The sequence below is a fragment of the Neophocaena asiaeorientalis genome, unplaced genomic scaffold, assembly GCF_003031525.2.
Source record: "Neophocaena asiaeorientalis asiaeorientalis breed wild unplaced genomic scaffold, Neophocaena_asiaeorientalis_V1.1 scaffold198, whole genome shotgun sequence".
NCBI lineage: Eukaryota > Metazoa > Chordata > Mammalia > Artiodactyla > Phocoenidae > Neophocaena > Neophocaena asiaeorientalis.
This window is the reverse complement of record NW_020175221.1, coordinates 5,111,427-5,117,239: the sequence shown is the minus strand read 5'-3', so window position 1 is coordinate 5,117,239 and position 5,813 is coordinate 5,111,427. Positions and strand designations below refer to the sequence as shown.

Below are 5,813 nucleotides of genomic sequence, written 5' to 3'. Positions count from 1 at the left end.
GAAGTATAACTGACAAAATAAATTTCACTGTACTGTAATTTTCAGTAATATCCATATTCTATGAAAGCAAATTGCTATCAACAAAACAAAGATCACCTACAGAATGGGAGAAGATATTTGCAAACAATATATCTGATAAGTGGCTAATATCCAAAATATACAAGGAACTCATACAACTGAACGTCAAAAAACAGAAACAACTCTATTAGAAAATGCGCAGAGAATCTGAATAGACATTTTTCCAAAGAAGACATACAGATAGCCAATAGACATGTGAAAAGATACTCAACGTGACTAATAATCAGAGAAATGCAAATCAAAGCCACAATGAGATATCACCTCATACCTGTCAGGATGGCTAGCATCAAAAAGACAACAAGTAACAAGTGTTGAAGAGGATGTGAAGAAAAAGGAACTGAACCCTCATGTACTGTTGGTGGGAATGTAAATTGCTGCAGCCACTACACAAAACAGTACGGAAATTCCTCAAAAAATTAAAAATAGAATTACCATATGATCCAACATTTCCACTCCTGGGTATTTATCTGAAGAAAACAAAAACACTAATTAGAAAGGATATATGCAACCTCTATGTTCACTGCAGCATTATTTACAATAGCCAAGATATGGAAGCAACCAAAGTGCACACCAACAGACGAATGGATAAAGAAGATGTCGTATATATGTACACTGGAATATTATTCATCCATAAAAAGAATGAAATATTGCCATTTGCAACAACATGGATGGACCTAGAGGGCATTATGCTGAATGAAATAAGTCAGAGAAAGACAAACACTGTAGGTTTTCACTTATGTGAAATCTACAAAACAAAACAAACATACATAAAACAGAAATAGAGTTTTAAATACAGAGGATAAACAGGTGCTTGCCAGAGGAGAGGGGGTTAGGGGGAGAAAAGCAATAGCTAAGGGAGACTGAGGATTATTTTCCAGTTGCAAAATAAATGAATCATGGGGATGAAATATGCAGTATGGGGAATATAGTCAACAACTGAGTAATGTTTTTGTATGGTAAAATTCGTAACTAGAATTATTGTGGTGATCATTCTGAAATCTACAGAAAAAATTCACTATGTTGTGTAACAGGAATTAACATAGTGTTGTAGGATCAATTATACTCCAAAACCAAAAAACAAATAAACTCATAGGAAAAGAGATCGGATATGTGATTACTAGAGGCAGGGCAGTGGGGACTGAAGGAAGGCAGTCAAAGGTACCACAAACTTCCAGTTGTAAGTAAATCCTAGGGTGTAATGTACAACGTGATAAACATAGTGAGCACTGATGTATGTTACGTTTGAAAGTTGTTAGGAGAGTAGATTCCAAGAGCTCTCATCACACACAATTTTTTTTCTGTTTCTTCAATTTTGTATCTACGTGAGATGACTGATGTCCACTAAACTGATTGTGACGATCATTTCATGATTTATGTAAGTCAAATTATGCTGTAAACCTGAAACTTACACAGTGCTGTATGTCAATTATATCTCCATAAAACTGGAAGAGAAAAAGCGAATTGCAACTTTTCACACTGACCATGTGAAGGCACACAATTTAATTTACTTGAAATAAATTATATCATAAAAAATACATTTCGGACAAATTTTCAAATGACAGATGATGTTGGTTTAGTGACAATATGTACAAAAATGTAGGTTGAAATTTAACGTGTTTTAGCAATCAAAAATAGACAAAATTTGCTTTCATAACTGTTATGAAATCAACTGAGAATTTTTTTTTTAATTTTGGAAGTTTATATTTATGTTTTGTATTTAAAATACCATATCAGAGAGAAGGTTTTAAAGTGCTATGGCGAGCATTTCTTTACATATAGCCCATTTTGATGTGGCTAGTCTTTATTCCCAAATTGGATATAACAATAATATATTTTGCTTTAAAAATGTCTTTTGGGGCTTCCCTGGTGGCGCAGTGGTTGAGAGTCCGCCTGCCGATGCAGGGGACGCGGGTTCGTGCCCCAGTCTGGGAAGAGCCCACATGCCGTGGAGCGGCTGGGCCCGTGAGCCACGGCCGCTGAGCCTGTGCTCCGCAACGGGAGAGGCCACCACAGTGAGAGGCCCACGTACCGCAAAAAAAAAAAAGTGTTTTGGAAGTTGTAGAGCCATCTTCATATTCTACAAAAGGTTTATTCTAACTTACAGATAAGGCAAAGATCACTGATGCAAATGTATGGAATTGGTATTACCTTTAAGTCTGTCCTTAACTTTTATGTTCCAAGATCAAAGTTCTTGAGCTTTTTGTCTTTCAGCAATGGTCAGTTGTAAGTCTAAACTAATGTCAATTAGTGTCAATGAATAAAGGGCACTGAAAGCTGTACAACTGTAAATGGAAGCAGAGGTGTTTAGCTGAGTCCTGGTTATACACATCAGAGTTCTCCTGATACCTTATCCCAGCCATTTAGGAGACTCCCGGAGGTTCTCCTGCTGTCATGTTGTAAAGGGAAAAAATATTAAAATATTATTTAAGATTGGATTAAGATGGCTGTCTGGGTGTAGATGCATCTATTCTCTTCCCTCCTCAAATACCTTGGAATGAAGAAAAAAATCTATATATTTAAAAGGAAAACTCATTAACTGAACTGTTAGAAAATAATCCTCCTAACATGCTAGGTAATCTTAAGAAGTTTCTGAAATAGAGAAATCAAACAGGATTCGAATGACAGAGACGCAAGACTGGAGGACATCATAGCCCAATACACTGCAAGGGTTGATTGGCCAGTGGCTTTGGGAATGCTCAAAATTAAAAATCCAGTCAATAAAGAGAGCAGGAGGGTTCCCAGGGGTGATGGAAAGGACCATCATTTGCGTTAGTCTTTGTAGGAGCAGTAGAACTTTCCCCTGGGCTAAAACAATGAGAATGAGCAGAGGACACAGGAGAGTAGGTACTCTAGGTAGCCAGTGACCCCAGGAAGAAATGAAGCCACAACACCCAGAGGAAGGGTCCTCAGAATACCCCAGCAAGACATGCTATGCCGGCCATAATCACCACCAAAGTCAGTGTTATAAGCAGCGGGCATTCACCAGTAGATGAACCAGCTCTCAGGTACCCACATGAAACAGGAGGCCGAATTATATCATCCTTAAAGCAGGAGGTAATGTGTGGTAGTGTCTAACGTTGGTAAGCCAAGAAATAAGGCCAAAAGCCTATTACTTAAAGTTATGGTGGAAAGTACCAGAAAAACTAAGAGCCCAAACATTGAAAAGGGACATGACAGTGTTTCTGGACTGGGGGTGGGTGAGGCAAGGGGCTGTTTTTCACTCTGTAAAGTTTAATCTTTGTTTCTGTTTTTCTTCTTGTTTTACAATATGCATTATTGTAAACTAATGAATTAGTAACAATGTAATTCTAAGAATATTCATTTTCTTTGATTGGTGTGACATTTTAAAACCAACCATCATGCATGTATAAAATGAAAGAAATTCAATAAAGATATTTCCATTAACATAGCAGAACTTCTAAATACCTTGGAGAGGATATTATAAAAAAATAAGCATTCCATATATATGTGTTAGCATACGGTATTTGTTTTTCTCTTTCTGACTTACTTCACTCTGTGTGACAGACTCTAGGTCCATCCACCTCACTATGGAGACCTTGACTGCCTTACACAGCTGAGCTCCCAGGATGGGAAGGGCAACCTGGGCGATCCTCCCCCGACGCGGCCCACGGTGGTTGCCAACCTAACTGGACATGGCGGCTCAGAGAAAAATCACCATCCAGGAGCTGGGGGGTGGTGCATGGGCCCCATCTGGTCCAGTTACTATGGAAATTGTCATTCTCTCCTGTTCATGGTGGATGCCTCTAACCCCACCCAGCTCTCTGCATCCTCTGCACAGCTCCTGGGTCTCCTTTTGGCAGAACAACTTGAAGAAGCATCGGTTCTGATTCTCTTCAATAAAATTGACCTGCCCTGTTACATGACCATAGAAGAGATGAAGTCGTTAATCAGGCTCCCGGACCTCATTGCTTGTGCCAAGAGGAATATCACCACGTAGAAATCAGTGCTCGGAAAGGCACTGGCTTGTCAGAAGTGCTGCGCTGGCTCCAGGACATCCACAGAACTAATGGTTGACTGCAGGGTGGAGAAGCATGGCTGGCCCGCTCTGTGGCAAGAAGGCAGAAGCTAGCACTGCTTGGCCTCTGGCTATCTGTTGCTTTTATAAGGGCAGAGTAAGCCCTAGAAGATCAGGTTCTGTGCTGAGTTGCAGTGATGGGTAAACTGAGGCACCCAGGTTATAGAAACTCCTGACATCTGCCCTCTGGCTCCAGCGCTGGGAGAGGAGGACAGGCATGCCGGGTGGCTTGTGTCCTACATCACCCTGGGATGGTTCTAGGGGATTTGTTCCCCTCCCCCCAGGAGAGGTGCTCTCTCAGCTCTGACAGAAGCTCCAACCTGTTGAGTTTCTGATACCGTGACAGTATAAGGAAGCTTGTGGGAAAACACCTATTGCTTGTTGCATTTGTGTCCTAGGGCCTCTGTAACAAATCGCCACAAACGGTGGCTTGCAGCAGCATAAACTTACGTTCACGGTGCTGGAAGCCAGAAGTGTGGAGGCTCTGAGGGAGAATCCGTTCCCTGCTTCTAGTGGCTACTGGTGCCGCTTGGTGTCGTTGGCTTGTGGCTCGCAGGACTTGAATCTCTGCCTCTGTCTTCACGTGGTCTTCTCTCCTCTTTTTATAAGGAGGATGTAGGGCCCACCCTAAATCCAAGGTGATCTCAAGATCCACAGTTACATGTGCAAATATCTTTTTTCCAAAGAAGGTCACCTTTGCATGTTCCGGGGGTTACAACTTGGACATATCTTTTGGGGCCACTATTAAACCTACTGCAGTCTGGTAAGAAAAAATAAAAAAATAAGCACACCTACTCAATGAAATCTATAATACTTAAGAGCATAAAAATTAGGCTTGAAGGTACTGGGGAGAATCCACATTACTTGATGAGAATAAACAATCATAAAATATCAGATTTACCACGAGTAATCTAAAAAATTAATAAAAACTCCATGGAAGTTTTTAGAAAATAAAACTTGAAGGTGCTTCTTGATTTCATCTGATAGAGGTATACAAGAATATGTGTTTCCCCTAAAAAGTAGCAACTAAGGGAACTTGCCTTACAGAGGGAAAACATATGATCAAATTATAATAACTATGAGTCGTAGGTAAGGGCTCATAAATAGGTAAGTAGGCCAAGAGAACAAAATAAAGTCCAATAACAGGCCCAACTATGATTATTACTTCAATGATCAAAGTGGCCTTTCTCATCATTGGAGAAAAGACAGACCATTCTATAACTTATGTTGGAACAATTGGCTATCGATTGTTCAAAAAGAAAGTTCTCCCTCACACCATATGTAAAAATATATCACGTATGGATTAAAACCTAGTTTTACAAATAAATAAAATTATAAAAGTTTTAGAAGACAGTATAAGAGAATTTATTTTTCTTTGGGTGGGAAAAGCCTTACCTAAATCCCAGGAATCAAAAAGGAAAACACGAAGCTGTGAACTCGCACGTATGTTCAGAAAAGGGATTAAGTTTGAGGTAGGAGGTGAGGAATATATACTGCATATTTTTGTATTATTTGAATCTTGTACAATCACGTTAACTTAATATATTATCTATGTTCTTTACTTTAAAAATAAAGAATCAGTAATATCTCATAACTAGCAGCTTCTCACAATTTCTCGTGTATGCCAATCTCAGTCTACCTCCGGGAGCCCTGACTAGAAACCATTGAGTTATGCCACCTAAACCCCCTCTACCAGTGG

At 39.7% G+C, this 5,813-nt stretch overlaps 1 pseudogene; it reads left to right on the top strand.

The window, feature by feature from the left end:
• Window positions 1-3,009: 3,009 nt before the first annotated feature.
• Window positions 3,010-4,113, top strand: LOC112413418 (ADP-ribosylation factor-like protein 16 pseudogene; annotated as a pseudogene).
• Window positions 4,114-5,813: the final 1,700 nt, after the last annotated feature.